This window comes from Ambystoma mexicanum, chromosome 4p (assembly GCF_040938575.1).
Source record: "Ambystoma mexicanum isolate Mex_15411 chromosome 4p, UKY_AmexF1_1, whole genome shotgun sequence".
Lineage (NCBI taxonomy): Eukaryota > Metazoa > Chordata > Amphibia > Caudata > Ambystomatidae > Ambystoma > Ambystoma mexicanum.
In genome coordinates, this window is record NC_090927.1 from 844,043,145 (window position 1) to 844,068,296 (window position 25,152).

Here is a 25,152-nt window from a genome sequence, read left to right on the forward strand (position 1 = left end):
CTTCCTGAACTTGGAGCACAAAAAAGCCTACAGCACCTGGTATTCCCAGGCCTTCTCCCATCCAGGTACTAACTAGGCCTGACACTGCTTAACTTCCGAGATCAGACGAGATCGGGTGCATTCAGTGTGGTGTGGCCGTAGGCTCTAGGAATGCTAAGAATATTACTCTTATGCATTTGCATTTAGTAAGCTAAGCCATGCAGCCACTTGCAACATGATACCACGCTCATCGCTCGATCAGGCTCGATCAGGCGAGATATATAAGACTGGTGGGCCCATTCAGGACTCCTATGTCTGGTAGGATAACTTTAATTCATCCATCCTGTGTCTGTTGCAGGGAGGTGGAGAGAACAATCAACACAATAATGGTTTTCTTTCATGCCTCTTGAAGGACTCAATATTCTCTGTACTGCATTACATGTGAAAGTCGATTTATTACCCATGAACACACTACCTGTATGCTAATTCTATGTAAAAAGGTAGCTCCAGCCCTCATGATGTTGTCCAACATTTCCGCTATAAAACGGGATACAATTATTTTGGAAACATACCAAATTTGAAAAATAATTGAGAAGTTGCGCAATTACTAATCATGGAGCACAAAAAAGCCTACAGCACCTGGTATTCCCAGGCAGTCTCCCATCCAGGTACTAACGAGGCCCTACACTGCTTAGCTTCCGAGATCAGACGCATTCAGTGTGGTGTGGCCGTAGGCTCTGGGCCTTGTGAGTTTTGTACTTTTAAGCATCTAGTCGGCTAGACCTTGCAGTTTTGAAAGGCAATTGTGAAATGGCTCACTTCCTGAACTTGGAGCACAAAAAAGCCTACAGCACCTGGTATTCCCAGGCGGTCTCCCATCCAGGTACTAACAAGGCCCGACACTGCTTAGCTTCCGAGATCAGACGAGATCGGGCGCATTCAGTGTGATGTGGCCGTAGGCTCTGGGCCTTGTGAGTTTTGTACTTTTAAGCATCTAGTCGGCTAGACCTTGCAGTTTTGAAAGGCAATTGAGAAATGGCTCACTTCCTGAACTTGGAGTACAAAAAAGCCTACAGCACCTGGTATTCCCAGGCGGTCTCCCATCCAGGTACTAACTAGGCCCGACACTGCTTAGCTTCTGAGATCAGACGAGATCAGGCGCATTCAGTGTGGTGTGGCCTTAGGCTCTGGGCCTAGTGAGTTTTGTACTTTTAAGCATCTAGTCGGCTAGACCTTGCAGTTTTAAAAGGCAATTAAGAAAGGGCTCACTTCTTGAACTTGGAGCACAAAAAAGCCTACAGCACCTGGTATTCCCAGGCGGTCTCCCATCCAGGTACTAACTAGGCCTGACACTGCTTAACTGTGCATTCAGTGTGGTGTGGCCGTAGGCTCTAGGAATGCTAAGAATATTACTCTTATGCATTTGCATTTAGTAAGCTAAGCCATGCAGCCACTTGCAACATGATACCACGCTCATCGCTCGATCAGGCTCGATCAGGCGAGATATATAAGACTGGTGGGCCCATTCAGGACTCCTATGTCTGGTAGGATAACTTTAATTCATCCATCCTGTGTCTGTTGCAGGGAGGTGGAGAGAACAATCAACACAATAATGGGTTTCTTTCATGCCTCTTGAAGGACTCAATATTCTCTGTACTGCATTACATGTGAAAGTCGATTTATTACCCATGAACACACTACCTGTATGCTAATTCTATGTAAAAAGGTAGCTCCAGCCCTCATGATGTTGTCCAACATTTCCGCTATAAAACGGGATACAATTATTTTGGAAACATACCAAATTTGAAAAATAATTGAGAATTTGCGCAATTACTAATCATGGAGCACAAAAAAGCCTACAGCACCTGGTATTCCCAGGCAGTCTCCCATCCAGGTACTAACTAGGCCTGACCCTGTTTAGCTTCCGAGATTGGGCGCATTCAGTGTGGTGTGGCCGTAGGCTCTGGGCCTAGTGAGTTTTGTACTTTTAAGCATCTAGTCGGCTAGACCTTGCAGTTTTGAAAGGCAATTGTGAAATGGCTCACTTCCTGAACTTGGAGTACAAAAAAGCCTACAGCACCTGGTATTCCCCGGTGGTCTCCCATCCAGGTACTAACTAGGCCCGACACTGCTTAGCTTCCGAGATCAGACGAGATCGGGCGCAATCAGTGTGGTGTGGCCGTAGGCTCTGGGCCTAGTGAGTTTTGTACTTTTAAGCATCTAGTCAGCTAGACCTTGCAGTTTTGAAAGGCAATTGAGAAATGGCTCACTTCCTGAACTTGGAGCACAAAAAAGCCTACAGCACCTGGTATTCCCAGGCGGTCTCCCATCCAGGTACTAACGAGGCCCGACACTGCTTAGCTTCCGAGATCAGACGAGATCAGGCACATTCAGTGTGGTGTGGCCGTAGGCTCTGGGCCTTGTGAGTTTTGTACTTTTAAGCATCTAGTCGGCTAGACCTTGCAGTTTTAAAAGGCAATTGAGAAAGGGCTCACTTCCTGAACTTGGAGCACAAAAAAGCCTACAGCACCTGGTATTCCCAGGCAGTCTCCCATCCAGGTACTAACTAGGCCTGACACTGCTTAACTTCCGAGATCAGACGAGATCGGGTGCATTCAGTGTGGTGTGGCCGTAGGCTCTAGGAATGCTAAGAATATTACTCTTATGCATTTGCATTTAGTAAGCTAAGCCATGCAGCCACTTGCAACATGATACCACGCTCATCGCTCGATCAGGCTCGATCAGGCGAGATATATAAGACTGGTGGGCCCATTCAGGACTCCTATGTCTGGTAGGATAACTTTAATTCATCCATCCTGTGTCTGTTGCAGGGAGGTGGAGAGAACAATCAACACAATAATGGTTTTCTTTCATGCCTCTTGAAGGACTCAATATTCTCTGTACTGCATTACATGTGAAAGTCGATTTATTACCCATGAACACACTACCTGTATGCTAATTCTATGTAAAAAGGTAGCTCCAGCCCTCATGATGTTGTCCAACATTTCCGCTATAAAACGGGATACAATTATTTTGGAAACATACCAAATTTGAAAAATAATTGAGAAGTTGCGCAATTACTAATCATGGAGCACAAAAAAGCCTACAGCACCTGGTATTCCCAGGCAGTCTCCCATCCAGGTACTAACTAGGCCCGACCCTGTTTAGCTTCCGAGATCGGGCGCATTCAGTGTGGTGTGGCCGTAGGCTCTGGGCCTAGAGAGTTTTGTACTTTTAAGCATCTAGTCGGCTAGACCTTGCAGTTTTGAAAGACAATTGTGAAATAGGCTCACTTCCTGAACTTGGAGCACAAAAAAGCCTACAGCACCTGGTATTCCCAGGCGGTCTCCCATCCAGGTACTAACGAGGCCCTACACTGCTTAGCTTCTGAGATCAGACGCATTCAGTGTGGTGTGGCCGTAGGCTCTGGGCCTTGTGAGTTTTGTACTTTTAAGCATCTAGTCGGCTAGACCTTGCAGTTTTGAAAGGCAATTGTGAAATGGCTCACTTCCTGAACTTGGAGCACAAAAAAGCCTACAGCACCTGGTATTCCCAGGCGGTCTCCCATCCAGGTACTAACGAGGCCCGACACTGCTTAGCTTCCGAGATCAGACGAGTTCGGGCGCATTCAGTGTGGTGTGGCCGTAGGCTCTGGGCCTTGTGAGTTTTGTACTTTTAAGCATCTAGTCGGCTAGACCTTGCAGTTTTGAAAGGCAATTGAGAAATGGCTCACTTCCTGAACTTGGAGTACAAAAAAGCCTACAGCACCTGGTATTCCCAGGCGGTCTCCCATCCAGGTACTAACTAGGCCCGACACTGCTTAGCTTCTGAGATCAGACGAGATCAGGCGCATTCAGTGTGGTGTGGCCGTAGGCTCTGGGCCGAGTGAGTTTTGTACTTTTAAGCATCTAGTCGGCTAGACCTTGCAGTTTTGAAAGGCAATTGTGAAATGGCTCACTTCCTGAACTTGGAGCACAAAAAAGCCTACAGCACCTGGTATTCCCAGGTGGTCTCCCATCCAGGTACTAACTAGGCCCAACACTGCTTAGCTTTTGAGATCAGACGAGATCAGGCGCATTCAGTGTGGTGTGGCCGTAGGCTCTGGGCCTAGTGAGTTTTGTACTTTTAAGCATCTAGTCGGCTAGACCTTGCAGTTTTAAAAGGCAATTGAGAAAGGCCTCACTTCCTGAACTTGGAGCACAAAAAAGCCTACAGCACCTGGTATTCCCAGGCCTTCTCCCATCCAGGTACTAACTAGGCCTGACACTGGTTAACTTCCGAGATCAGACGAGATCGGGTGCATTCAGTGTGGTGTGGCCGTAGGCTCTAGGAATGCTAAGAATATTACTCTTATGCATTTGCATTTAGTAAGCTAAGCCATGCAGCCACTTGCAACATGATACCACGCTCATCGCTCGATCAGGCTCGATCAGGCGAGATATATAAGACTGGTGGGCCCATTCAGGACTCCTATGTCTGGTAGGATAACTTTAATTCATCCATCCTGTGTCTGTTGCAGGGAGGTGGAGAGAACAATCAACACAATAATGGTTTTCTTTCATGCCTCTTGAAGGACTCAATATTCTCTGTACTGCATTACATGTGAAAGTCGATTTATTACCCATGAACACACTACCTGTATGCTAATTCTATGTAAAAAGGTAGCTCCAGCCCTCATGATGTTGTCCAACATTTCCGCTATAAAACGGGATACAATTATTTTGGAAACATACCAAATTTGAAAAATAATTGAGAAGTTGCGCAATTACTAATCATGGAGCACAAAAAAGCCTACAGCACCTGGTATTCCCAGGCAGTCTCCCATCCAGGTACTAACGAGGCCCTACACTGCTTAGCTTCCGAGATCAGACGCATTCAGTGTGGTGTGGCCGTAGGCTCTGGGCCTTGTGAGTTTTGTACTTTTAAGCATCTAGTCGGCTAGACCTTGCAGTTTTGAAAGGCAATTGTGAAATGGCTCACTTCCTGAACTTGGAGCACAAAAAAGCCTACAGCACCTGGTATTCCCAGGCGGTCTCCCATCCAGGTACTAACAAGGCCCGACACTGCTTAGCTTCCGAGATCAGACGAGATCGGGCGCATTCAGTGTGGTGTGGCCGTAGGCTCTGGGCCTTGTGAGTTTTGTACTTTTAAGCATCTAGTCGGCTAGACCTTGCAGTTTTGAAAGGCAATTGAGAAATGGCTCACTTCCTGAACTTGGAGTACAAAAAAGCCTACAGCACCTGGTATTCCCAGGCGGTCTCCCATCCAGGTACTAACTAGGCCCGACACTGCTTAGCTTCTGAGATCAGACGAGATCAGGCGCATTCAGTGTGGTGTGGCCTTAGGCTCTGGGCCTAGTGAGTTTTGTACTTTTAAGCATCTAGTCGGCTAGACCTTGCAGTTTTAAAAGGCAATTAAGAAAGGGCTCACTTCCTGAACTTGGAGCACAAAAAAGCCTACAGCACCTGGTATTCCCAGGCGGTCTCCCATCCAGGTACTAACTAGGCCTGACACTGCTTAACTGTGCATTCAGTGTGGTGTGGCCGTAGGCTCTAGGAATGCTAAGAATATTACTCTTATGCATTTGCATTTAGTAAGCTAAGCCATGCAGCCACTTGCAACATGATACCACGCTCATCGCTCGATCAGGCTCGATCAGGCGAGATATATAAGACTGGTGGGCCCATTCAGGACTCCTATGTCTGGTAGGATAACTTTAATTCATCCATCCTGTGTCTGTTGCAGGGAGGTGGAGAGAACAATCAACACAATAATGGGTTTCTTTCATGCCTCTTGAAGGACTCAATATTCTCTGTACTGCATTACATGTGAAAGTCGATTTATTACCCATGAACACACTACCTGTATGCTAATTCTATGTAAAAAGGTAGCTCCAGCCCTCATGATGTTGTCCAACATTTCCGCTATAAAACGGGATACAATTATTTTGGAAACATACCAAATTTGAAAAATAATTGAGAATTTGCGCAATTACTAATCATGGAGCACAAAAAAGCCTACAGCACCTGGTATTCCCAGGCAGTCTCCCATCCAGGTACTAACTAGGCCTGACCCTGTTTAGCTTCCGAGATTGGGCGCATTCAGTGTGGTGTGGCCGTAGGCTCTGGGCCTAGTGAGTTTTGTACTTTTAAGCATCTAGTCGGCTAGACCTTGCAGTTTTGAAAGGCAATTGTGAAATGGCTCACTTCCTGAACTTGGAGTACAAAAAAGCCTACAGCACCTGGTATTCCCCGGTGGTCTCCCATCCAGGTACTAACTAGGCCCGACACTGCTTAGCTTCCGAGATCAGACGAGATCGGGCGCAATCAGTGTGGTGTGGCCGTAGGCTCTGGGCCTAGTGAGTTTTGTACTTTTAAGCATCTAGTCAGCTAGACCTTGCAGTTTTGAAAGGCAATTGAGAAATGGCTCACTTCCTGAACTTGGAGCACAAAAAAGCCTACAGCACCTGGTATTCCCAGGCGGTCTCCCATCCAGGTACTAACGAGGCCCGACACTGCTTAGCTTCCGAGATCAGACGAGATCAGGCACATTCAGTGTGGTGTGGCCGTAGGCTCTGGGCCTTGTGAGTTTTGTACTTTTAAGCATCTAGTCGGCTAGACCTTGCAGTTTTAAAAGGCAATTGAGAAAGGGCTCACTTCCTGAACTTGGAGCACAAAAAAGCCTACAGCACCTGGTATTCCCAGGCAGTCTCCCATCCAGGTACTAACTAGGCCTGACACTGCTTAACTTCCGAGATCAGACGAGATCGGGTGCATTCAGTGTGGTGTGGCCGTAGGCTCTAGGAATGCTAAGAATATTACTCTTATGCATTTGCATTTAGTAAGCTAAGCCATGCAGCCACTTGCAACATGATACCACGCTCATCGCTCGATGAGGCTCGATCAGGCGAGATATATAAGACTGGTGGGCCCATTCAGGACTCCTATGTCTGGTAGGATAACTTTAATTCATCCATCCTGTGTCTGTTGCAGGGAGGTGGAGAGAACAATCAACACAATAATGGTTTTCTTTCATGCCTCTTGAAGGACTCAATATTCTCTGTACTGCATTACATGTGAAAGTCGATTTATTACCCATGAACACACTACCTGTATGCTAATTCTATGTAAAAAGGTAGCTCCAGCCCTCATGATGTTGTCCAACATTTCCGCTATAAAACGGGATACAATTATTTTGGAAACATACCAAATTTGAAAAATAATTGAGAAGTTGCGCAATTACTAATCATGGAGCACAAAAAAGCCTACAGCACCTGGTATTCCCAGGCAGTCTCCCATCCAGGTACTAACTAGGCCCGACCCTGTTTAGCTTCCGAGATCGGGCGCATTCAGTGTGGTGTGGCCGTAGGCTCTGGGCCTAGAGAGTTTTGTACTTTTAAGCATCTAGTCGGCTAGACCTTGCAGTTTTGAAAGACAATTGTGAAATAGGCTCACTTCCTGAACTTGGAGCACAAAAAAGCCTACAGCACCTGGTATTCCCAGGCGGTCTCCCATCCAGGTACTAACGAGGCCCTACACTGCTTAGCTTCTGAGATCAGACGCATTCAGTGTGGTGTGGCCGTAGGCTCTGGGCCTTGTGAGTTTTGTACTTTTAAGCATCTAGTCGGCTAGACCTTGCAGTTTTGAAAGGCAATTGTGAAATGGCTCACTTCCTGAACTTGGAGCACAAAAAAGCCTACAGCACCTGGTATTCCCAGGCGGTCTCCCATCCAGGTACTAACGAGGCCCGACACTGCTTAGCTTCCGAGATCAGACGAGTTCGGGCGCATTCAGTGTGGTGTGGCCGTAGGCTCTGGGCCTTGTGAGTTTTGTACTTTTAAGCATCTAGTCGGCTAGACCTTGCAGTTTTGAAAGGCAATTGAGAAATGGCTCACTTCCTGAACTTGGAGTACAAAAAAGCCTACAGCACCTGGTATTCCCAGGCGGTCTCCCATCCAGGTACTAACTAGGCCCGACACTGCTTAGCTTCTGAGATCAGACGAGATCAGGCGCATTCAGTGTGGTGTGGCCGTAGGCTCTGGGCCGAGTGAGTTTTGTACTTTTAAGCATCTAGTCGGCTAGACCTTGCAGTTTTGAAAGGCAATTGTGAAATGGCTCACTTCCTGAACTTGGAGCACAAAAAAGCCTACAGCACCTGGTATTCCCAGGTGGTCTCCCATCCAGGTACTAACTAGGCCCAACACTGCTTAGCTTTTGAGATCAGACGAGATCAGGCGCATTCAGTGTGGTGTGGCCGTAGGCTCTGGGCCTAGTGAGTTTTGTACTTTTAAGCATCTAGTCGGCTAGACCTTGCAGTTTTAAAAGGCAATTGAGAAAGGCCTCACTTCCTGAACTTGGAGCACAAAAAAGCCTACAGCACCTGGTATTCCCAGGCCTTCTCCCATCCAGGTACTAACTAGGCCTGACACTGGTTAACTTCCGAGATCAGACGAGATCGGGTGCATTCAGTGTGGTGTGGCCGTAGGCTCTAGGAATGCTAAGAATATTACTCTTATGCATTTGCATTTAGTAAGCTAAGCCATGCAGCCACTTGCAACATGATACCACGCTCATCGCTCGATCAGGCTCGATCAGGCGAGATATATAAGACTGGTGGGCCCATTCAGGACTCCTATGTCTGGTAGGATAACTTTAATTCATCCATCCTGTGTCTGTTGCAGGGAGGTGGAGAGAACAATCAACACAATAATGGGTTTCTTTCATGCCTCTTGAAGGACTCAATATTCTCTGTACTGCATTACATGTGAAAGTCGATTTATTACCCATGAACACACTACCTGTATGCTAATTCTATGTAAAAAGGTAGCTCCAGCCCTCATGATGTTGTCCAACATTTCCGCTATAAAACGGGATACAATTATTTTGGAAACATACCAAATTTGAAAAATAATTGAGAATTTGCGCAATTACTAATCATGGAGCACAAAAAAGCCTACAGCACCTGGTATTCCCAGGCAGTCTCCCATCCAGGTACTAACTAGGCCTGACCCTGCTTAGCTTCCGAGATTGGGCGCATTCAGTGTGGTGTGGCCGTAGGCTCTGGGCCTAGTGAGTTTTGTACTTTTAAGCATCTAGTCGGCTAGACCTTGCAGTTTTGAAAGGCAATTGTGAAATGGCTCACTTCCTGAACTTGGAGTACAAAAAAGCCTACAGCACCTGGTATTCCCAGGTGGTCTCCCATCCAGGTACTAACTAGGCCCGACACTGCTTAGCTTCCGAGATCAGACGAGATCGGGCGCAATCAGTGTGGTGTGGCCGTAGGCTCTGGGCCTAGTGAGTTTTGTACTTTTAAGCATCTAGTCAGCTAGACCTTGCAGTTTTGAAAGGCAATTGAGAAATGGCTCACTTCCTGAACTTGGAGCACAAAAAAACCTACAGCACCTGGTATTCCCAGGCGGTCTCCCATCCAGGTACTAACGAGGCCCGACACTGCTTAGCTTCCGAGATCAGACAAGATCAGGCACATTCAGTGTGGTGTGGCCGTAGGCTCTGGGCCTTGTGAGTTTTGTACTTTTAAGCATCTAGTCGGCTAGACCTTGCAGTTTTAAAAGGCAATTGAGAAAGGGCTCACTTCCTGAACTTGGAGCACAAAAAAGCCTACAGCACCTGGTATTCCCAGGCAGTCTCCCATCCAGGTACTAACTAGGCCTGACACTGCTTAACTTCCGAGATCAGACGAGATCGGGTGCATTCAGTGTGGTGTGGCCGTAGGCTCTAGGAATGCTAAGAATATTACTCTTATGCATTTGCATTTAGTAAGCTAAGCCATGCAGCCACTTGCAACATGATACCACGCTCATCGCTCGATCAGGCTCGATCAGGCGAGATATATAAGACTGGTGGGCCCATTCAGGACTCCTATGTCTGGTAGGATAACTTTAATTCATCCATCCTGTGTCTGTTGCAGGGAGGTGGAGAGAACAATCAACACAATAATGGTTTTCTTTCATGCCTCTTGAAGGACTCAATATTCTCTGTACTGCATTACATGTGAAAGTCGATTTATTACCCATGAACACACTACCTGTATGCTAATTCTATGTAAAAAGGTAGCTCCAGCCCTCATGATGTTGTCCAACATTTCCGCTATAAAACGGGATACAATTATTTTGGAAACATACCAAATTTGAAAAATAATTGAGAAGTTGCGCAATTACTAATCATGGAGCACAAAAAAGCCTACAGCACCTGGTATTCCCAGGCAGTCTCCCATCCAGGTACTAACTAGGCCCGACCCTGTTTAGCTTCCGAGATCGGGCGCATTCAGTGTGGTGTGGCCGTAGGCTCTGGGCCTAGAGAGTTTTGTACTTTTAGGCATCTAGTCGGCTAGACCTTGCAGTTTTGAAAGGCAATTGTGAAATGGCTCACTTCCTGAACTTGGAGCACAAAAAAGCCTACAGCACCTGGTATTCCCAGGCGGTCTCCCATCCAGGTACTAACAAGGCCCGACACTGCTTAGCTTCCGAGATCAGACGAGATCGGGCGCATTCAGTGTGGTGTGGCCGTAGGCTCTGGGCCTTGTGAGTTTTGTACTTTTAAGCATCTAGTCGGCTAGACCTTGCAGTTTTGAAAGGCAATTGAGAAATGGCTCACTTCCTGAACTTGGAGTACAAAAAAGCCTACAGCACCTGGTATTCCCAGGCGGTCTCCCATCCAGGTACTAACTAGGCCCGACACTGCTTAGCTTCTGAGATCAGACGAGATCAGGCGCATTCAGTGTGGTGTGGCCTTAGGCTCTGGGCCTAGTGAGTTTTGTACTTTTAAGCATCTAGTCGGCTAGACCTTGCAGTTTTAAAAGGCAATTGAGAAAGGCCTCACTTCCTGAACTTGGAGCACAAAAAAGCCTACAGCACCTGGTATTCCCAGGCAGTCTCCCATCCAGGTACTAACTAGGCCTGACACTGCTTAACTTCCGAGATCAGACGAGATCGGGTGCATTCAGTGTGGTGTGGCCGTAGGCTCTAGGAATGCTAAGAATATTACTCTTATGCATTTGCATTTAGTAAGCTAAGCCATGCAGCCACTTGCAACATGATACCACGCTCATCGCTCGATCAGGCTCGATCAGGCGAGATATATAAGACTGGTGGGCCCATTCAGGACTCCTATGTCTGGTAGGATAACTTTAATTCATCCATCCTGTGTCTGTTGCAGGGAGGTGGAGAGAACAATCAACACAATAATGGGTTTCTTTCATGCCTCTTGAAGGACTCAATATTCTCTGTACTGCATTACATGTGAAAGTCGATTTATTACCCATGAACACACTACCTGTATGCTAATTCTATGTAAAAAGGTAGCTCCAGCCCTCATGATGTTGTCCAACATTTCCGCTATAAAACGGGATACAATTATTTTGGAAACATACCAAATTTGAAAAATAATTGAGAATTTGCGCAATTACTAATCATGGAGCACAAAAAAGCCTACAGCACCTGGTATTCCCAGGCAGTCTCCCATCCAGGTACTAACTAGGCCCGACCCTGCTTAGCTTCCGAGATCGGGCGCATTCAGTGTGGTGTGGCCGTAGGCTCTGGGCCTAGTGAGTTTTGTACTTTTAAGCATCTAGTCGGCTAGACCTTGCAGTTTTGAAAGGCAATTGTGAAATGGCTCACTTCCTGAACTTGGAGTACAAAAAAGCCTACAGCACCTGGTATTCCCAGGTGGTCTCCCATCCAGGTACTAACTAGGCCTGACACTGCTTAGCTTCCGAGATCAGACGAGATCGGGCGCAATCAGTGTGGTGTGGCCGTAGGCTCTGGGCCTAGTGAGTTTTGTACTTTTAAGCATCTAGTCAGCTAGACCTTGCAGTTTTGAAAGGCAATTGAGAAATGGCTCACTTCCTGAACTTGGAGCACAAAAAAGCCTACAGCACCTGGTATTCCCAGGCGGTCTCCCATCCAGGTACTAACGAGGCCCGACACTGCTTAGCTTCCGAGATCAGACGAGATGGGGCGCATTCAGTGTGGTGTGGCCGCAGGCTCTGGACCTTGTGAGTTTTGTACTTTTAAGCATCTAGTCAGCTAGACCTTGCAGTTTTGAAAGGCAATTGAGAAATGGCTCACTTCCTGAACTTGGAGCACAAAAAAGCCTACAGCACCTGGTATTCCCAGGCGGTCTCCCATCCAGGTACTAACGAGGCCCGACACTGCTTAGCTTCCGAGATCAGACGAGATCAGGCGCATTCAGTGTGGTGTGGCCGTAGGCTCTGGGCCTTGTGAGTTTTGTACTTTTAAGCATCTAGTCGGCTAGACCTTGCAGTTTTAAAAGGCAATTGAGAAAGGGCTCACTTCCTGAACTTGGAGCACAAAAAAGCCTACAGCACCTGGTATTCCCAGGCGGTCTCCCATCCAGGTACTAACTAGGCCTGACACTGCTTAACTTCCAAGATCAGACGAGATCGGGTGCATTCAGTGTGGTGTGGCCGTAGGCTCTAGGAATGCTAAGAATATTACTCTTATGCATTTGCATTTAGTAAGCTAAGCCATGCAGCCACTTGCAACATGATACCACGCTCATCGCTCGATCAGGCTCGATCAGGCGAGATATATAAGACTGGTGGGCCCATTCAGGACTCCTATGTCTGGTAGGATAACTTTAATTCATCCATCCTGTGTCTGTTGCAGGGAGGTGGAGAGAACAATCAACACAATAATGGGTTTCTTTCATGCCTCTTGAAGGACTCAATATTCTCTGTACTGCATTACATGTGAAAGTCGATTTATTACCCATGAACACACTACCTGTATGCTAATTCTATGTAAAAAGGTAGCTCCAGCCCTCATGATGTTGTCCAACATTTCCGCTATAAAACGGGATACAATTATTTTGGAAACATACCAAATTTGAAAAATAATTGAGAAGTTGCGCAATTACTAATCATGGAGCACAAAAAAGCCTACAGCACCTGGTATTCCCAGGCAGTCTCCCATCCAGGTACTAACTAGGCCTGACCCTGCTCAGCTTCCGAGATCGGGCGCATTCAGTGTGGTGTGGCCGTAGGCTCTGGGCCTAGTGAGTTTTGTACTTTTAAGCATCTAGTCGGCTAGACCTTGCAGTTTTGAAAGGGAATTGTGAAATGGCTCACTTCCTGAACTTGGAGCACAAAAAAGCCTACAGCACCTGGTATTCCCAGGCGGTCTCCCATCCAGGTACTAACGAGGCCCGACACTGCTTAGCTTCCGAGATCAGACGAGATCGGGCGCATTCAGTGTGGTGTGGCCGTAGGCTCTGGGCCTTGTGAGTTTTGTACTTTTAAGCATCTAGTCGGCTAGACCTTGCAGTTTTGAAAGGCAATTGAGAAATGGCTCACTTCCTGAACTTGGAGTACAAAAAAGCCTACAGCACCTGGTATTCCCAGGCGGTCTCCCATCCAGGTACTAACTAGGCCCGACATTGCTTAGCTTCTGAGATCAGACGAGATCAGGCGCATTCAGTGTGGTGTGGCCGTAGGCTCTGGGCCTAGTGAGTTTTGTACTTTTAAGCATCTAGTCGGCTAGACCTTGCAGTTTTGAAAGGCAATTGAGAAAGGGCTCACTTCCTGAACTTGGAGCACAAAAAAGCCTACAGCACCTGGTATTCCCAGGCGGTCTCCCATCCAGGTACTAACTAGGCGTAACACTGCTTAACTTCCGAGATCAGACGAGATCGGGTGCATTCAGTGTGGTGTGGCCGTAGGCTCTAGGAATGCTAAGAATATTACTCTTATGCATTTGCATTTAGTAAGCTAAGCCATGCAGCCACTTGCAACATGATACCACGCTCATCGCTCGATCAGGCTCGATCAGGCGAGATATATAAGACTGGTGGGCCCATTCTGGACTCCTATGTCTGGTAGGATAACTTTAATTCATCCATCCTGTGTCTGTTGCAGGGAGGTGGAGAGAACAATCAACACAGTAATGGTTTTCTTTCATGCCTCTTGAAGGACTCAATATTCTCTGTACTGCATTACATGTGAAAGTCGATTTATTACCCATGAACACACTACCTGTATGCTAATTCTATGTAAAAAGGTAGCTCCAGCCCTCATGATGTTGTCCAACATTTCCGCTATAAAACGGGATACAATTATTTTGGAAACATACCAAATTTGAAAAATAATTGAGAAGTTGCGCAATTACTAATCATGGAGCACAAAAAAGCCTACAGCACCTGGTATTCCCAGGCAGTCTCCCATCCAGGTACTAACTAGGCCCGACCCTGCTTAGCTTCCGAGATCGGGCGCATTCAGTGTGGTGTGGCCGTAGGCTCTGGGACTAGTGAGTTTTGTACTTTTAAGCATCTAGTCGGCTAGACCTTGCAGTTTTGAAAGGCAATTGTGAAATGGCTCACTTCCTGAACTTGGAGCACAAAAAATCCTACAGCACCTGGTATTCCCAGGTGGTCTCCCATCCAGGTACTAACTAGGCCCGACACTGCTTAGCTTCTGAGATCAGACGAGATCAGGCGCATTCAGTGTGGTGTGGCCGTAGGCTCTGGGCCTAGTGAGTTTTGTACTTTTAAGCATCTAGTCGGCTAGACCTTGCAGTTTTAAAAGGCAATTGAGAAAGGCCTCACTTCCTGAACTTGGAGCACAAAAAAGCCTACAGCACCTGGTATTCCCAGGCCTTCTCCCATCCAGGTACTAACTAGGCCTGACACTGCTTAACTTCCGAGATCAGACGAGATCGGGTGCATTCAGTGTGGTGTGGCCGTAGGCTCTAGGAATGCTAAGAATATTACTCTTATGCATTTGCATTTAGTAAGCTAAGCCATGCAGCCACTTGCAACATGATACCACGCTCATCGCTCGATCAGGCTCGATCAGGCGAGATATATAAGACTGGTGGGCCCATTCAGGACTCCTATGTCTGGTAGGATAACTTTAATTCATCCATCCTGTGTCTGTTGCAGGGAGGTGGAGAGAACAATCAACACAATAATGGTTTTCTTTCATGCCTCTTGAAGGACTCAATATTCTCTGTACTGCATTACATGTGAAAGTCGATTTATTACCCATGAACACACTACCTGTATGCTAATTCTATGTAAAAAGGTAGCTCCAGCCCTCATGATGTTGTCCAACATTTCCGCTATAAAACGGGATACAATTATTTTGGAAACATACCAAATTTGAAAAATAATTGAGAAGTTGCGCAATTACTAATCATGGAGCACAAAAAAGCCTACAGCACCTGGTATTCCCAGGCAGTCTCCCATCCAGGTACTAACGAGGCCCTACACTGCTTAGCTTCCGAGATCAGACGCATTCAGTGTGGTGTGGCCGTAGGCTCTGGGCCTTGTGAGTTTTGTACTTTTAAGCATCTAGTCGGCTAGACCTTGCAGTTTTGAAAGGCAATTGTGAAATGGCTCACTTCCTGAACTTGGAGCACAAAAAAGCCTACAGCACCTGGTATTCCCAGGCGGTCTCCCATCCAGGTACTAACAAGGCCCGACACTGCTTAGCTTCCGAGATCAGACGAGATCGGGCGCATTCAGTGTGATGTGGCCGTAGGCTCTGGGCCTTGTGAGTTTTGTACTTTTAAGCATCTAGTCGGCTAGACCTTGCAGTTTTGAAAGGCAATTGAGAAATGGCTCACTTCCTGAACTTGGAGTACAAAAAAGCCTACAGCACCTGGTATTCCCAGGCGGTCTCCCATCCAGGTACTAACTAGGCCCGACACTGCTTAGCTTCTGAGATCAGACGAGATCAGGCGCATTCAGTGTGGTGTGGCCTTAGGCTCTGGGCCTAGTGAGTTTTGTACTTTTAAGCATCTAGTCGGCTAGACCTTGCAGTTTTAAAAGGCAATTAAGAAAGGGCTCACTTCCTGAACTTGGAGCACAAAAAAGCCTACAGCACCTGGTATTCCCAGGCGGTCTCCCATCCAGGTACTAACTAGGCCTGACACTGCTTAACTGTGCATTCAGTGTGGTGTGGCCGTAGGCTCTAGGAATGCTAAGAATATTACTCTTATGCATTTGCATTTAGTAAGCTAAGCCATGCAGCCACTTGCAACATGATACCACGCTCATCGCTCGATCAGGCTCGATCAGGCGAGATATATAAGACTGGTGGGCCCATTCAGGACTCCTATGTCTGGTAGGATAACTTTAATTCATCCATCCTGTGTCTGTTGCAGGGAGGTGGAGAGAACAATCAACACAATAATGGGTTTCTTTCATGCCTCTTGAAGGACTCAATATTCTCTGTACTGCATTACATGTGAAAGTCGATTTATTACCCATGAACACACTACCTGTATGCTAATTCTATGTAAAAAGGTAGCTCCAGCCCTCATGATGTTGTCCAACATTTCCGCTATAAAACGGGATACAATTATTTTGGAAACATACCAAATTTGAAAAATAATTGAGAATTTGCGCAATTACTAATCATGGAGCACAAAAAAGCCTACAGCACCTGGTATTCCCAGGCAGTCTCCCATCCAGGTACTAACTAGACCTGACCCTGTTTAGCTTCCGAGATTGGGCGCATTCAGTGTGGTGTGGCCGTAGGCTCTGGGCCTAGTGAGTTTTGTACTTTTAAGCATCTAGTCGGCTAGACCTTGCAGTTTTGAAAGGCAATTGTGAAATGGCTCACTTCCTGAACTTGGAGTACAAAAAAGCCTACAGCACCTGGTATTCCCCGGTGGTCTCCCATCCAGGTACTAACTAGGCCCGACACTGCTTAGCTTCCGAGATCAGACGAGATCGGGCGCAATCAGTGTGGTGTGGCCGTAGGCTCTGGGCCTAGTGAGTTTTGTACTTTTAAGCATCTAGTCAGCTAGACCTTGCAGTTTTGAAAGGCAATTGAGAAATGGCTCACTTCCTGAACTTGGAGCACAAAAAAGCCTACAGCACCTGGTATTCCCAGGCGGTCTCCCATCCAGGTACTAACGAGGCCCGACACTGCTTAGCTTCCGAGATCAGACGAGATCAGGCACATTCAGTGTGGTGTGGCCGTAGGCTCTGGGCCTTGTGAGTTTTGTACTTTTAAGCATCTAGTCGGCTAGACCTTGCAGTTTTAAAAGGCAATTGAGAAAGGGCTCACTTCCTGAACTTGGAGCACAAAAAAGCCTACAGCACCTGGTATTCCCAGGCAGTCTCCCATCCAGGTACTAACTAGGCCTGACACTGCTTAACTTCCGAGATCAGACGAGATCGGGTGCATTCAGTGTGGTGTGGCCGTAGGCTCTAGGAATGCTAAGAATATTACTCTTATGCATTTGCATTTAGTAAGCTAAGCCATGCAGCCACTTGCAACATGATACCACGCTCATCGCTCGATCAGGCTCGATCAGGCGAGATATATAAGACTGGTGGGCCCATTCAGGACTCCTATGTCTGGTAGGATAACTTTAATTCATCCATCCTGTGTCTGTTGCAGGGAGGTGGAGAGAACAATCAACACAATAATGGTTTTCTTTCATGCCTCTTGAAGGACTCAATATTCTCTGTACTGCATTACATGTGAAAGTCGATTTATTACCCATGAACACACTACCTGTATGCTAATTCTATGTAAAAAGGTAGCTCCAGCCCTCATGATGTTGTCCAACATTTCCGCTATAAAACGGGATACAATTATTTTGGAAACATACCAAATTTGAAAAATAATTGAGAAGTTGCGCAATTACTAATCATGGAGCACAAAAAAGCCTACAGCACCTGGTATTCCCAGGCAGTCTCCCATCCAGGTACTAACTAGGCCCGACCCTGTTTAGCTTCCGAGATCGGGCGCATTCAGTGTGGTGTGGCCGTAGGCTCTGGGCCTAGAGAGTTTTGTACTTTTAAGCATCTAGTCGGCTAGACCTTGCAGTTTTGAAAGACAATTGTGAAATAGGCTCACTTCCTGAACTTGGAGCACAAAAAAGCCTACAGCACCTGGTATTCCCAGGCGGTCTCCCATCCAGGTACTAACGAGGCCCTACACTGCTTAGCTTCTGAGATCAGACGCATTCAGTGTGGTGTGGCCGTAGGCTCTGGGCCTTGTGAGTTTTGTACTTTTAAGCATCTAGTCGGCTAGACCTTGCAGTTTTGAAAGGCAATTGTGAAATGGCTCACTTCCTGAACTTGGAGCACAAAAAAGCCTACAGCACCTGGTATTCCCAGGCGGTCTCCCATCCAGGTACTAACGAGGCCCGACACTGCTTAGCTTCCGAGATCAGACGAGTTCGGGCGCATTCAGTGTGGTGTGGCCGTAGGCTCTGGGCCTTGTGAGTTTTGTACTTTTAAGCATCTAGTCGGCTAGACCTTGCAGTTTTGAAAGGCAATTGAGAAATGGCTCACTTCCTGAACTTGGAGTACAAAAAAGCCTACAGCACCTGGTATTCCCAGGCGGTCTCCCATCCAGGTACTAACTAGGCCCGACACTGCTTAGCTTCTGAGATCAGACGAGATCAGGCGCATTCAGTGTGGTGTGGCCGTAGGCTCTGGGCCGAGTGAGTTTTGTACTTTTAAGCATCTAGTCGGCTAGACCTTGCAGTTTTGAAAGGCAATTGTGAAATGGCTCACTTCCTGAACTTGGAGCACAAAAAAGCCTACAGCACCTGGTATTCCCAGGTGGTCTCCCATCCAGGTACTAACTAGGCCCAACACTGCTTAGCTTTTGAGATCAGACGAGATCAGGCGCATTCAGTGTGGTGTGGCCGTAGGCTCTGGGCCTAGTGAGTTTTGTACTTTTAAGCATCTAGTCGGCTAGACCTTGCAGTTTTAAAAGGCAATTGAGAAAGGCCTCACTTCCTGAACTTGGAGCACAAAAAAGCCTACAGCACCTGGTATTCCCAGGCCTTCTCCCATCCAGGTACTAACTAGGCCTGACACTGGTTAACTTCCGAGATCAGACGAGATCGGGTGCATTCAGTGTGGTGTGGCCGTAGGCTCTAGGAATGCTAAGAATATTACTCTTATGCATTTGCATTTAGTAAGCTAAGCCATGCAGCCACTTGCAACATGATACCACGCTCATCGCTCGATCAGGCTCGATCAGGCGAGATATATAAGACTGGTGGGCCCATTCAGGACTCCTATGTCTGGTAGGATAACTTTAATTCATCCATCCTGTGTCTGTTGCAGGGAGGTGGAGAGAACAATCAACACAATAATGGTTTTCTTTCATGCCTCTTGAAGGACTCAATATTCTCTGTACTGCATTACATGTGAAAGTCGATTTATTACCCATGAACACACTACCTGTATGCTAATTCTATGTAAAAAGGTAGCTCCAGCCCTCATGATGTTGTCCAACATTTCCGCTATAAAACGGGATACAATTATTTTGGAAACATACCAAATTTGAAAAATAATTGAGAAGTTGCGCAATTACTAATCATGGAGCACAAAAAAGCCTACAGCACCTGGTATTCCCAGGCAGTCTCCCATCCAGGTACTAACGAGGCCCTACACTGCTTAGCTTCCGAGATCAGACGCATTCAGTGTGGTGTGGCCGTAGGCTCTGGGCCTTGTGAGTTTTGTACTTTTAAGCATCTAGTCGGCTAGACCTTGCAGTTTTGAAAGGCAATTGTGAAATGGCTCACTTCCTGAACTTGGAGCACAAAAAAGCCTACAGCACCTGGTATTCCCAGGCGGTCTCCCATCCAGGTACTAACAAGGCCCGACACTGCTTAGCTTCCGAGATCAGACGAGATCGGGCGCATTCAGTGTGGTGTGGCCGTAGGCTCTGGGCCTTGTGAGTTTTGTACTTTTAAGCATCTAGTCGGCTAGACCTTGCAGTTTTGAAAGGCAATTGAGAAATGGCTCACTTCCTGAACTTGGAGTACAAAAAAGCCTACAGCACCTGGTATTCCCAGGCGGTCTCCCATCCAGGTACTAACTAGGCCCGACACTGCTTAGCTTCTGAGATCAGACGAGATCAGGCGCATTCAGTGTGGTGTGGCCTTAGGCTCTGGGCCTAGTGAGTTTTGTACTTTTAAGCATCTAGTCGGCTAGACCTTGCAGTTTTAAAAGGCAATTAAGAAAGGGCTCACTTCCTGAACTTGGAGCACAAAAAAGCCTACAGCACCTGGTATTCCCAGGCGGTCTCCCATCCAGGTACTAACTAGGCCTGACACTGCTTAACTGTGCATTCAGTGTGGTGTGGCCGTAGGCTCTAGGAATGCTAAGAATATTACTCTTATGCATTTGCATTTAGTAAGCTAAGCCATGCAGCCACTTGCAACATGATACCACGCTCATCGCTCGATCAGGCTCGATCAGGCGAGATATATAAGACTGGTGGGCCCATTCAGGACTCCTATGTCTGGTAGGATAACTTTAATTCATCCATCCTGTGTCTGTTGCAGGGAGGTGGAGAGAACAATCAACACAATAATGGGTTTCTTTCATGCCTCTTGAAGGACTCAATATTCTCTGTACTGCATTACATGTGAAAGTCGATTTATTACCCATGAACACACTACCTGTATGCTAATTCTATGTAAAAAGGTAGCTCCAGCCCTCATGATGTTGTCCAACATTTCCGCTATAAAACGGGATACAATTATTTTGGAAACATACCAAATTTGAAAAATAATTGAGAATTTGCGCAATTACTAATCATGGAGCACAAAAAAGCCTACAGCACCTGGTATTCCCAGGCAGTCTCCCATCCAGGTACTAACTAGGCCTGACCCTGTTTAGCTTCCGAGATTGGGCGCATTCAGTGTGGTGTGGCCGTAGGCTCTGGGCCTAGTGAGTTTTGTACTTTTAAGCATCTAGTCGGCTAGACCTTGCAGTTTTGAAAGGCAATTGTGAAATGGCTCACTTCCTGAACTTGGAGTACAAAAAAGCCTACAGCACCTGGTATTCCCCGGTGGTCTCCCATCCAGGTACTAACTAGGCCCGACACTGCTTAGCTTCCGAGATCAGACGAGATCGGGCGCAATCAGTGTGGTGTGGCCGTAGGCTCTGGGCCTAGTGAGTTTTGTACTTTTAAGCATCTAGTCAGCTAGACCTTGCAGTTTTGAAAGGCAATTGAGAAATGGCTCACTTCCTGAACTTGGAGCACAAAAAAGCCTACAGCACCTGGTATTCCCAGGCGGTCTCCCATCCAGGTACTAACGAGGCCCGACACTGCTTAGCTTCCGAGATCAGACGAGATCAGGCACATTCAGTGTGGTGTGGCCGTAGGCTCTGGGCCTTGTGAGTTTTGTACTTTTAAGCATCTAGTCGGCTAGACCTTGCAGTTTTAAAAGGCAATTGAGAAAGGGCTCACTTCCTGAACTTGGAGCACAAAAAAGCCTACAGCACCTGGTATTCCCAGGCAGTCTCCCATCCAGGTACTAACTAGGCCTGACACTGCTTAACTTCCGAGATCAGACGAGATCGGGTGCATTCAGTGTGGTGTGGCCGTAGGCTCTAGGAATGCTAAGAATATTACTCTTATGCATTTGCATTTAGTAAGCTAAGCCATGCAGCCACTTGCAACATGATACCACGCTCATCGCTCGATCAGGCTCGATCAGGCGAGATATATAAGACTGGTGGGCCCATTCAGGACTCCTATGTCTGGTAGGATAACTTTAATTCATCCATCCTGTGTCTGTTGCAGGGAGGTGGAGAGAACAATCAACACAATAATGGTTTTCTTTCATGCCTCTTGAAGGACTCAATATTCTCTGTACTGCATTACATGTGAAAGTCGATTTATTACCCATGAACACACTACCTGTATGCTAATTCTATGTAAAAAGGTAGCTCCAGCCCTCATGATGTTGTCCAACATTTCCGCTATAAAACGGGATACAATTATTTTGGAAACATACCAAATTTGAAAAATAATTGAGAAGTTGCGCAATTACTAATCATGGAGCACAAAAAAGCCTACAGCACCTGGTATTCCCAGGCAGTCTCCCATCCAGGTACTAACTAGGCCCGACCCTGTTTAGCTTCCGAGATCGGGCGCATTCAGTGTGGTGTGGCCGTAGGCTCTGGGCCTAGAGAGTTTTGTACTTTTAAGCATCTAGTCGGCTAGACCTTGCAGTTTTGAAAGACAATTGTGAAATAGGCTCACTTCCTGAACTTGGAGCACAAAAAAGCCTACAGCACCTGGTATTCCCAGGCGGTCTCCCATCCAGGTACTAACGAGGCCCTACACTGCTTAGCTTCTGAGATCAGACGCATTCAGTGTGGTGTGGCCGTAGGCTCTGGGCCTTGTGAGTTTTGTACTTTTAAGCATCTAGTCGGCTAGACCTTGCAGTTTTGAAAGGCAATTGTGAAATGGCTCACTTCCTGAACTTGGAGCACAAAAAAGCCTACAGCACCTGGTATTCCCAGGCGGTCTCCCATCCAGGTACTAACGAGGCCCGACACTGCTTAGCTTCCGAGATCAGACGAGTTCGGGCGCATTCAGTGTGGTGTGGCCGTAGGCTCTGGGCCTTGTGAGTTTTGTACTTTTAAGCATCTAGTCGGCTAGACCTTGCAGTTTTGAAAGGCAATTGAGAAATGGCTCACTTCCTGAACTTGGAGTACAAAAAAGCCTACAGCACCTGGTATTCCCAGGCGGTCTCCCATCCAGGTACTAACTAGGCCCGACACTGCTTAGCTTCTGAGATCAGACGAGATCAGGCGCATTCAGTGTGGTGTGGCCGTAGGCTCTGGGCCGAGTGAGTTTTGTACTTTTAAGCATCTAGTCGGCTAGACCTTGCAGTTTTGAAAGGCAATTGTGAAATGGCTCACTTCCTGAACTTGGAGCACAAAAAAGCCTACAGCACCTGGTATTCCCAGGTGGTCTCCCATCCAGGTACTAACTAGGCCCAACACTGCTTAGCTTTTGAGATCAGACGAGATCAGGCGCATTCAGTGTGGTGTGGCCGTAGGCTCTGGGCCTAGTGAGTTTTGTACTTTTAAGCATCTAGTCGGCTAGACCTTGCAGTTTTAAAAGGCAATTGAGAAAGGCCTCACTTCCTGAACTTGGAGCACAAAAAAGCCTACAGCACCTGGTATTCCCAGGCCTTCTCCCATCCAGGTACTAACTAGGCCTGACACTGGTTAACTTCCGAGATCAGACGAGATCGGGTGCATTCAGTGTGGTGTGGCCGTAGGCTCTAGGAATGCTAAGAATATTACTCTTATGCATTTGCATTTAGTAAGCTAAGCCATGCAGCCACTTGCAACATGATACCACGCTCATCGCTCGATCAGGCTCGATCAGGCGAGATATATAAGACTGGTGGGCCCATTCAGGACTCCTATGTCTGGTAGGATAACTTTAATTCATCCATCCTGTGTCTGTTGCAGGGAGGTGGAGAGAACAATCAACACAATAATGGTTTTCTTTCATGCCTCTTGAAGGACTCAATATTCTCTGTACTGCATTACATGTGAAAGTCGATTTATTACCCATGAACACACTACCTGTATGCTAATTCTATGTAAAAAGGTAGCTCCAGCCCTCATGATGTTGTCCAACATTTCCGCTATAAAACGGGATACAATTATTTTGGAAACATACCAAATTTGAAAAATAATTGAGAAGTTGCGCAATTACTAATCATGGAGCACAAAAAAGCCTACAGCACCTGGTATTCCCAGGCAGTCTCCCATCCAGGTACTAACGAGGCCCTACACTGCTTAGCTTCCGAGATCAGACGCATTCAGTGTGGTGTGGCCGTAGGCTCTGGGCCTTGTGAGTTTTGTACTTTTAAGCATCTAGTCGGCTAGACCTTGCAGTTTTGAAAGGCAATTGTGAAATGGCTCACTTCCTGAACTTGGAGCACAAAAAAGCCTACAGCACCTGGTATTCCCAGGCGGTCTCCCATCCAGGTACTAACAAGGCCCGACACTGCTTAGCTTCCGAGATCAGACGAGATCGGGCGCATTCAGTGTGGTGTGGCCGTAGGCTCTGGGCCTTGTGAGTTTTGTACTTTTAAGCATCTAGTCGGCTAGACCTTGCAGTTTTGAAAGGCAATTGAGAAATGGCTCACTTCCTGAACTTGGAGTACAAAAAAGCCTACAGCACCTGGTATTCCCAGGCGGTCTCCCATCCAGGTACTAACTAGGCCCGACACTGCTTAGCTTCTGAGATCAGACGAGATCAGGCGCATTCAGTGTGGTGTGGCCTTAGGCTCTGGGCCTAGTGAGTTTTGTACTTTTAAGCATCTAGTCGGCTAGACCTTGCAGTTTTAAAAGGCAATTGAGAAAGGGCTCACTTCCTGAACTTGGAGCACAAAAAAGCCTACAGCACCTGGTATTCCCAGGCGGTCTCCCATCCAGGTACTAACTAGGCCTGACACTGCTTAACTTCCGAGATCAGACGAGATCGGGTGCATTCAGTGTGGTGTGGCCGTAGGCTCTAGGAATGCTAAGAATATTACTCTTATGCATTTGCATTTAGTAAGCTAAGCCATGCAGCCACTTGCAACATGATACCACGCTCATCGCTCGATCAGGCTCGATCAGGCGAGATATATAAGACTGGTGGGCCCATTCAGGACTCCTATGTCTGGTAGGATAACTTTAATTCATCCATCCTGTGTCTGTTGCAGGGAGGTGGAGAGAACAATCAACACAATAATGGGTTTCTTTCATGCCTCTTGAAGGACTCAATATTCTCTGTACTGCATTACATGTGAAAGTCGATTTATTACCCATGAACACACTACCTGTATGCTAATTCTATGTAAAAAGGTAGCTCCAGCCCTCATGATGTTGTCCAACATTTCCGCTATAAAACGGGATACAATTATTTTGGAAACATACCAAATTTGAAAAATAATTGAGAATTTGCGCAATTACTAATCATGGAGCACAAAAAAGCCTACAGCACCTGGTATTCCCAGGCAGTCTCCCATCCAGGTACTAACTAGGCCCGACCCTGCTTAGCTTCCGAGATCGGGCGCATTCAGTGTGGTGTGGCCGTAGGCTCTGGGCCTAGTGAGTTTTGTACTTTTAAGCATCTAGTCGGCTAGACCTTGCAGTTTTGAAAGGCAATTGTGAAATGGCTCACTTCCTGAACTTGGAGTACAAAAAAGCCTACAGCACCTGGTATTCCCAGGTGGTCTCCCATCCAGGTACTAACTAGGCCCGACACTGCTTAGCTTCCGAGATCAGACGAGATCGGGCGCAATCAGTGTGGTGTGGCCGTAGGCTCTGGGCCTAGTGAGTTTTGTACTTTTAAGCATCTAGTCAGCTAGACCTTGCAGTTTTGAAAGGCAATTGAGAAATGGCTCACTTC

At 46.9% G+C, this 25,152-nt stretch overlaps 49 non-coding genes and 33 pseudogenes across 49 annotated transcripts; all 82 read right to left on the reverse strand.

Annotated features, from left to right (window-relative positions):
* Positions 1-24: 24 nt before the first annotated feature.
* On the reverse strand, positions 25-143 carry LOC138455468 (5S ribosomal RNA; annotated as a pseudogene).
* Positions 144-606: 463 nt separating this feature from the next.
* Positions 607-715, reverse strand: LOC138458637 (5S ribosomal RNA; annotated as a pseudogene).
* Positions 716-821: 106 nt separating this feature from the next.
* Positions 822-940, reverse strand: LOC138463177 (5S ribosomal RNA). Its single transcript, XR_011265764.1, has one exon. It is a non-coding gene; the product is annotated as a 5S ribosomal RNA (ribosomal RNA).
* A 106-nt stretch (positions 941-1,046) lies between these two features.
* On the reverse strand, positions 1,047-1,165 carry LOC138464869 (5S ribosomal RNA). Its single transcript, XR_011267446.1, has one exon. It is a non-coding gene; the product is annotated as a 5S ribosomal RNA (ribosomal RNA).
* A 106-nt stretch (positions 1,166-1,271) lies between these two features.
* Positions 1,272-1,369, reverse strand: LOC138459690 (5S ribosomal RNA; annotated as a pseudogene).
* A 463-nt stretch (positions 1,370-1,832) lies between these two features.
* Positions 1,833-1,941, reverse strand: LOC138459744 (5S ribosomal RNA; annotated as a pseudogene).
* Positions 1,942-2,047: 106 nt separating this feature from the next.
* Positions 2,048-2,166, reverse strand: LOC138462951 (5S ribosomal RNA). The gene has a single exon (XR_011265537.1). It is a non-coding gene; the product is annotated as a 5S ribosomal RNA (ribosomal RNA).
* Positions 2,167-2,272: 106 nt separating this feature from the next.
* On the reverse strand, positions 2,273-2,391 carry LOC138453918 (5S ribosomal RNA). Its single transcript, XR_011260618.1, has one exon. It is a non-coding gene; the product is annotated as a 5S ribosomal RNA (ribosomal RNA).
* A 106-nt stretch (positions 2,392-2,497) lies between these two features.
* LOC138463398 (5S ribosomal RNA) lies at positions 2,498-2,616 on the reverse strand. Its single transcript, XR_011265985.1, has one exon. It is a non-coding gene; the product is annotated as a 5S ribosomal RNA (ribosomal RNA).
* Positions 2,617-3,079: 463 nt separating this feature from the next.
* Positions 3,080-3,188, reverse strand: LOC138457679 (5S ribosomal RNA; annotated as a pseudogene).
* Positions 3,189-3,295: 107 nt separating this feature from the next.
* LOC138456544 (5S ribosomal RNA) lies at positions 3,296-3,404 on the reverse strand (annotated as a pseudogene).
* A 106-nt stretch (positions 3,405-3,510) lies between these two features.
* LOC138464580 (5S ribosomal RNA) lies at positions 3,511-3,629 on the reverse strand. Its single transcript, XR_011267160.1, has one exon. It is a non-coding gene; the product is annotated as a 5S ribosomal RNA (ribosomal RNA).
* A 106-nt stretch (positions 3,630-3,735) lies between these two features.
* On the reverse strand, positions 3,736-3,854 carry LOC138454654 (5S ribosomal RNA). Its single transcript, XR_011261322.1, has one exon. It is a non-coding gene; the product is annotated as a 5S ribosomal RNA (ribosomal RNA).
* A 106-nt stretch (positions 3,855-3,960) lies between these two features.
* On the reverse strand, positions 3,961-4,079 carry LOC138461793 (5S ribosomal RNA). Its single transcript, XR_011264399.1, has one exon. It is a non-coding gene; the product is annotated as a 5S ribosomal RNA (ribosomal RNA).
* Positions 4,080-4,185: 106 nt separating this feature from the next.
* Positions 4,186-4,304, reverse strand: LOC138455930 (5S ribosomal RNA; annotated as a pseudogene).
* Positions 4,305-4,767: 463 nt separating this feature from the next.
* Positions 4,768-4,876, reverse strand: LOC138458638 (5S ribosomal RNA; annotated as a pseudogene).
* Positions 4,877-4,982: 106 nt separating this feature from the next.
* On the reverse strand, positions 4,983-5,101 carry LOC138461090 (5S ribosomal RNA). The gene has a single exon (XR_011263729.1). It is a non-coding gene; the product is annotated as a 5S ribosomal RNA (ribosomal RNA).
* A 106-nt stretch (positions 5,102-5,207) lies between these two features.
* LOC138464870 (5S ribosomal RNA) lies at positions 5,208-5,326 on the reverse strand. The gene has a single exon (XR_011267447.1). It is a non-coding gene; the product is annotated as a 5S ribosomal RNA (ribosomal RNA).
* A 106-nt stretch (positions 5,327-5,432) lies between these two features.
* Positions 5,433-5,530, reverse strand: LOC138459691 (5S ribosomal RNA; annotated as a pseudogene).
* Positions 5,531-5,993: 463 nt separating this feature from the next.
* On the reverse strand, positions 5,994-6,102 carry LOC138459745 (5S ribosomal RNA; annotated as a pseudogene).
* Positions 6,103-6,208: 106 nt separating this feature from the next.
* LOC138462952 (5S ribosomal RNA) lies at positions 6,209-6,327 on the reverse strand. Its single transcript, XR_011265538.1, has one exon. It is a non-coding gene; the product is annotated as a 5S ribosomal RNA (ribosomal RNA).
* A 106-nt stretch (positions 6,328-6,433) lies between these two features.
* On the reverse strand, positions 6,434-6,552 carry LOC138453919 (5S ribosomal RNA). Its single transcript, XR_011260619.1, has one exon. It is a non-coding gene; the product is annotated as a 5S ribosomal RNA (ribosomal RNA).
* Positions 6,553-6,658: 106 nt separating this feature from the next.
* LOC138463401 (5S ribosomal RNA) lies at positions 6,659-6,777 on the reverse strand. Its single transcript, XR_011265987.1, has one exon. It is a non-coding gene; the product is annotated as a 5S ribosomal RNA (ribosomal RNA).
* A 463-nt stretch (positions 6,778-7,240) lies between these two features.
* Positions 7,241-7,349, reverse strand: LOC138457680 (5S ribosomal RNA; annotated as a pseudogene).
* A 107-nt stretch (positions 7,350-7,456) lies between these two features.
* On the reverse strand, positions 7,457-7,565 carry LOC138456545 (5S ribosomal RNA; annotated as a pseudogene).
* A 106-nt stretch (positions 7,566-7,671) lies between these two features.
* On the reverse strand, positions 7,672-7,790 carry LOC138464581 (5S ribosomal RNA). The gene has a single exon (XR_011267161.1). It is a non-coding gene; the product is annotated as a 5S ribosomal RNA (ribosomal RNA).
* A 106-nt stretch (positions 7,791-7,896) lies between these two features.
* On the reverse strand, positions 7,897-8,015 carry LOC138454665 (5S ribosomal RNA). The gene has a single exon (XR_011261333.1). It is a non-coding gene; the product is annotated as a 5S ribosomal RNA (ribosomal RNA).
* A 106-nt stretch (positions 8,016-8,121) lies between these two features.
* Positions 8,122-8,240, reverse strand: LOC138461795 (5S ribosomal RNA). Its single transcript, XR_011264402.1, has one exon. It is a non-coding gene; the product is annotated as a 5S ribosomal RNA (ribosomal RNA).
* A 106-nt stretch (positions 8,241-8,346) lies between these two features.
* Positions 8,347-8,465, reverse strand: LOC138455931 (5S ribosomal RNA; annotated as a pseudogene).
* Positions 8,466-8,928: 463 nt separating this feature from the next.
* LOC138459585 (5S ribosomal RNA) lies at positions 8,929-9,037 on the reverse strand (annotated as a pseudogene).
* A 106-nt stretch (positions 9,038-9,143) lies between these two features.
* LOC138460066 (5S ribosomal RNA) lies at positions 9,144-9,262 on the reverse strand. The gene has a single exon (XR_011262835.1). It is a non-coding gene; the product is annotated as a 5S ribosomal RNA (ribosomal RNA).
* A 106-nt stretch (positions 9,263-9,368) lies between these two features.
* On the reverse strand, positions 9,369-9,487 carry LOC138455454 (5S ribosomal RNA; annotated as a pseudogene).
* A 106-nt stretch (positions 9,488-9,593) lies between these two features.
* Positions 9,594-9,712, reverse strand: LOC138463402 (5S ribosomal RNA). Its single transcript, XR_011265988.1, has one exon. It is a non-coding gene; the product is annotated as a 5S ribosomal RNA (ribosomal RNA).
* Positions 9,713-10,175: 463 nt separating this feature from the next.
* On the reverse strand, positions 10,176-10,284 carry LOC138457681 (5S ribosomal RNA; annotated as a pseudogene).
* Positions 10,285-10,390: 106 nt separating this feature from the next.
* Positions 10,391-10,509, reverse strand: LOC138461091 (5S ribosomal RNA). Its single transcript, XR_011263730.1, has one exon. It is a non-coding gene; the product is annotated as a 5S ribosomal RNA (ribosomal RNA).
* A 106-nt stretch (positions 10,510-10,615) lies between these two features.
* On the reverse strand, positions 10,616-10,734 carry LOC138464872 (5S ribosomal RNA). Its single transcript, XR_011267448.1, has one exon. It is a non-coding gene; the product is annotated as a 5S ribosomal RNA (ribosomal RNA).
* Positions 10,735-10,840: 106 nt separating this feature from the next.
* Positions 10,841-10,959, reverse strand: LOC138463403 (5S ribosomal RNA). Its single transcript, XR_011265989.1, has one exon. It is a non-coding gene; the product is annotated as a 5S ribosomal RNA (ribosomal RNA).
* A 463-nt stretch (positions 10,960-11,422) lies between these two features.
* LOC138456968 (5S ribosomal RNA) lies at positions 11,423-11,531 on the reverse strand (annotated as a pseudogene).
* Positions 11,532-11,637: 106 nt separating this feature from the next.
* On the reverse strand, positions 11,638-11,756 carry LOC138464220 (5S ribosomal RNA). The gene has a single exon (XR_011266801.1). It is a non-coding gene; the product is annotated as a 5S ribosomal RNA (ribosomal RNA).
* A 106-nt stretch (positions 11,757-11,862) lies between these two features.
* Positions 11,863-11,981, reverse strand: LOC138455187 (5S ribosomal RNA). The gene has a single exon (XR_011261829.1). It is a non-coding gene; the product is annotated as a 5S ribosomal RNA (ribosomal RNA).
* A 106-nt stretch (positions 11,982-12,087) lies between these two features.
* On the reverse strand, positions 12,088-12,206 carry LOC138463759 (5S ribosomal RNA). Its single transcript, XR_011266345.1, has one exon. It is a non-coding gene; the product is annotated as a 5S ribosomal RNA (ribosomal RNA).
* A 106-nt stretch (positions 12,207-12,312) lies between these two features.
* Positions 12,313-12,431, reverse strand: LOC138463623 (5S ribosomal RNA). Its single transcript, XR_011266209.1, has one exon. It is a non-coding gene; the product is annotated as a 5S ribosomal RNA (ribosomal RNA).
* A 463-nt stretch (positions 12,432-12,894) lies between these two features.
* Positions 12,895-13,003, reverse strand: LOC138459530 (5S ribosomal RNA; annotated as a pseudogene).
* A 106-nt stretch (positions 13,004-13,109) lies between these two features.
* On the reverse strand, positions 13,110-13,228 carry LOC138462104 (5S ribosomal RNA). Its single transcript, XR_011264708.1, has one exon. It is a non-coding gene; the product is annotated as a 5S ribosomal RNA (ribosomal RNA).
* Positions 13,229-13,334: 106 nt separating this feature from the next.
* On the reverse strand, positions 13,335-13,453 carry LOC138463083 (5S ribosomal RNA). Its single transcript, XR_011265669.1, has one exon. It is a non-coding gene; the product is annotated as a 5S ribosomal RNA (ribosomal RNA).
* A 106-nt stretch (positions 13,454-13,559) lies between these two features.
* Positions 13,560-13,678, reverse strand: LOC138465238 (5S ribosomal RNA). Its single transcript, XR_011267812.1, has one exon. It is a non-coding gene; the product is annotated as a 5S ribosomal RNA (ribosomal RNA).
* Positions 13,679-14,141: 463 nt separating this feature from the next.
* LOC138456970 (5S ribosomal RNA) lies at positions 14,142-14,250 on the reverse strand (annotated as a pseudogene).
* A 106-nt stretch (positions 14,251-14,356) lies between these two features.
* On the reverse strand, positions 14,357-14,475 carry LOC138462889 (5S ribosomal RNA). The gene has a single exon (XR_011265477.1). It is a non-coding gene; the product is annotated as a 5S ribosomal RNA (ribosomal RNA).
* Positions 14,476-14,581: 106 nt separating this feature from the next.
* On the reverse strand, positions 14,582-14,700 carry LOC138455469 (5S ribosomal RNA; annotated as a pseudogene).
* A 463-nt stretch (positions 14,701-15,163) lies between these two features.
* Positions 15,164-15,272, reverse strand: LOC138458639 (5S ribosomal RNA; annotated as a pseudogene).
* A 106-nt stretch (positions 15,273-15,378) lies between these two features.
* LOC138463178 (5S ribosomal RNA) lies at positions 15,379-15,497 on the reverse strand. Its single transcript, XR_011265765.1, has one exon. It is a non-coding gene; the product is annotated as a 5S ribosomal RNA (ribosomal RNA).
* Positions 15,498-15,603: 106 nt separating this feature from the next.
* On the reverse strand, positions 15,604-15,722 carry LOC138464873 (5S ribosomal RNA). The gene has a single exon (XR_011267449.1). It is a non-coding gene; the product is annotated as a 5S ribosomal RNA (ribosomal RNA).
* Positions 15,723-15,828: 106 nt separating this feature from the next.
* Positions 15,829-15,926, reverse strand: LOC138459692 (5S ribosomal RNA; annotated as a pseudogene).
* Positions 15,927-16,604: 678 nt separating this feature from the next.
* LOC138462953 (5S ribosomal RNA) lies at positions 16,605-16,723 on the reverse strand. The gene has a single exon (XR_011265540.1). It is a non-coding gene; the product is annotated as a 5S ribosomal RNA (ribosomal RNA).
* Positions 16,724-16,829: 106 nt separating this feature from the next.
* Positions 16,830-16,948, reverse strand: LOC138453920 (5S ribosomal RNA). The gene has a single exon (XR_011260620.1). It is a non-coding gene; the product is annotated as a 5S ribosomal RNA (ribosomal RNA).
* Positions 16,949-17,054: 106 nt separating this feature from the next.
* On the reverse strand, positions 17,055-17,173 carry LOC138463404 (5S ribosomal RNA). The gene has a single exon (XR_011265990.1). It is a non-coding gene; the product is annotated as a 5S ribosomal RNA (ribosomal RNA).
* A 463-nt stretch (positions 17,174-17,636) lies between these two features.
* On the reverse strand, positions 17,637-17,745 carry LOC138457682 (5S ribosomal RNA; annotated as a pseudogene).
* Positions 17,746-17,852: 107 nt separating this feature from the next.
* On the reverse strand, positions 17,853-17,961 carry LOC138456546 (5S ribosomal RNA; annotated as a pseudogene).
* Positions 17,962-18,067: 106 nt separating this feature from the next.
* Positions 18,068-18,186, reverse strand: LOC138464582 (5S ribosomal RNA). Its single transcript, XR_011267162.1, has one exon. It is a non-coding gene; the product is annotated as a 5S ribosomal RNA (ribosomal RNA).
* A 106-nt stretch (positions 18,187-18,292) lies between these two features.
* Positions 18,293-18,411, reverse strand: LOC138454677 (5S ribosomal RNA). Its single transcript, XR_011261344.1, has one exon. It is a non-coding gene; the product is annotated as a 5S ribosomal RNA (ribosomal RNA).
* Positions 18,412-18,517: 106 nt separating this feature from the next.
* LOC138461796 (5S ribosomal RNA) lies at positions 18,518-18,636 on the reverse strand. The gene has a single exon (XR_011264403.1). It is a non-coding gene; the product is annotated as a 5S ribosomal RNA (ribosomal RNA).
* Positions 18,637-18,742: 106 nt separating this feature from the next.
* Positions 18,743-18,861, reverse strand: LOC138455932 (5S ribosomal RNA; annotated as a pseudogene).
* A 463-nt stretch (positions 18,862-19,324) lies between these two features.
* On the reverse strand, positions 19,325-19,433 carry LOC138458640 (5S ribosomal RNA; annotated as a pseudogene).
* Positions 19,434-19,539: 106 nt separating this feature from the next.
* On the reverse strand, positions 19,540-19,658 carry LOC138461092 (5S ribosomal RNA). Its single transcript, XR_011263731.1, has one exon. It is a non-coding gene; the product is annotated as a 5S ribosomal RNA (ribosomal RNA).
* Positions 19,659-19,764: 106 nt separating this feature from the next.
* Positions 19,765-19,883, reverse strand: LOC138464874 (5S ribosomal RNA). The gene has a single exon (XR_011267450.1). It is a non-coding gene; the product is annotated as a 5S ribosomal RNA (ribosomal RNA).
* A 106-nt stretch (positions 19,884-19,989) lies between these two features.
* Positions 19,990-20,087, reverse strand: LOC138459694 (5S ribosomal RNA; annotated as a pseudogene).
* A 463-nt stretch (positions 20,088-20,550) lies between these two features.
* LOC138459746 (5S ribosomal RNA) lies at positions 20,551-20,659 on the reverse strand (annotated as a pseudogene).
* A 106-nt stretch (positions 20,660-20,765) lies between these two features.
* On the reverse strand, positions 20,766-20,884 carry LOC138462954 (5S ribosomal RNA). The gene has a single exon (XR_011265541.1). It is a non-coding gene; the product is annotated as a 5S ribosomal RNA (ribosomal RNA).
* A 106-nt stretch (positions 20,885-20,990) lies between these two features.
* Positions 20,991-21,109, reverse strand: LOC138453922 (5S ribosomal RNA). The gene has a single exon (XR_011260622.1). It is a non-coding gene; the product is annotated as a 5S ribosomal RNA (ribosomal RNA).
* Positions 21,110-21,215: 106 nt separating this feature from the next.
* LOC138463405 (5S ribosomal RNA) lies at positions 21,216-21,334 on the reverse strand. Its single transcript, XR_011265992.1, has one exon. It is a non-coding gene; the product is annotated as a 5S ribosomal RNA (ribosomal RNA).
* Positions 21,335-21,797: 463 nt separating this feature from the next.
* LOC138457683 (5S ribosomal RNA) lies at positions 21,798-21,906 on the reverse strand (annotated as a pseudogene).
* Positions 21,907-22,013: 107 nt separating this feature from the next.
* Positions 22,014-22,122, reverse strand: LOC138456547 (5S ribosomal RNA; annotated as a pseudogene).
* Positions 22,123-22,228: 106 nt separating this feature from the next.
* LOC138464584 (5S ribosomal RNA) lies at positions 22,229-22,347 on the reverse strand. The gene has a single exon (XR_011267163.1). It is a non-coding gene; the product is annotated as a 5S ribosomal RNA (ribosomal RNA).
* A 106-nt stretch (positions 22,348-22,453) lies between these two features.
* LOC138454688 (5S ribosomal RNA) lies at positions 22,454-22,572 on the reverse strand. The gene has a single exon (XR_011261355.1). It is a non-coding gene; the product is annotated as a 5S ribosomal RNA (ribosomal RNA).
* A 106-nt stretch (positions 22,573-22,678) lies between these two features.
* Positions 22,679-22,797, reverse strand: LOC138461797 (5S ribosomal RNA). The gene has a single exon (XR_011264404.1). It is a non-coding gene; the product is annotated as a 5S ribosomal RNA (ribosomal RNA).
* A 106-nt stretch (positions 22,798-22,903) lies between these two features.
* Positions 22,904-23,022, reverse strand: LOC138455933 (5S ribosomal RNA; annotated as a pseudogene).
* A 463-nt stretch (positions 23,023-23,485) lies between these two features.
* LOC138458641 (5S ribosomal RNA) lies at positions 23,486-23,594 on the reverse strand (annotated as a pseudogene).
* A 106-nt stretch (positions 23,595-23,700) lies between these two features.
* Positions 23,701-23,819, reverse strand: LOC138461093 (5S ribosomal RNA). The gene has a single exon (XR_011263732.1). It is a non-coding gene; the product is annotated as a 5S ribosomal RNA (ribosomal RNA).
* A 106-nt stretch (positions 23,820-23,925) lies between these two features.
* LOC138464876 (5S ribosomal RNA) lies at positions 23,926-24,044 on the reverse strand. The gene has a single exon (XR_011267453.1). It is a non-coding gene; the product is annotated as a 5S ribosomal RNA (ribosomal RNA).
* A 106-nt stretch (positions 24,045-24,150) lies between these two features.
* Positions 24,151-24,269, reverse strand: LOC138461396 (5S ribosomal RNA). The gene has a single exon (XR_011264011.1). It is a non-coding gene; the product is annotated as a 5S ribosomal RNA (ribosomal RNA).
* Positions 24,270-24,732: 463 nt separating this feature from the next.
* LOC138456971 (5S ribosomal RNA) lies at positions 24,733-24,841 on the reverse strand (annotated as a pseudogene).
* A 106-nt stretch (positions 24,842-24,947) lies between these two features.
* On the reverse strand, positions 24,948-25,066 carry LOC138460078 (5S ribosomal RNA). The gene has a single exon (XR_011262847.1). It is a non-coding gene; the product is annotated as a 5S ribosomal RNA (ribosomal RNA).
* Between the last annotated feature and the right edge of the window lie 86 nt (positions 25,067-25,152).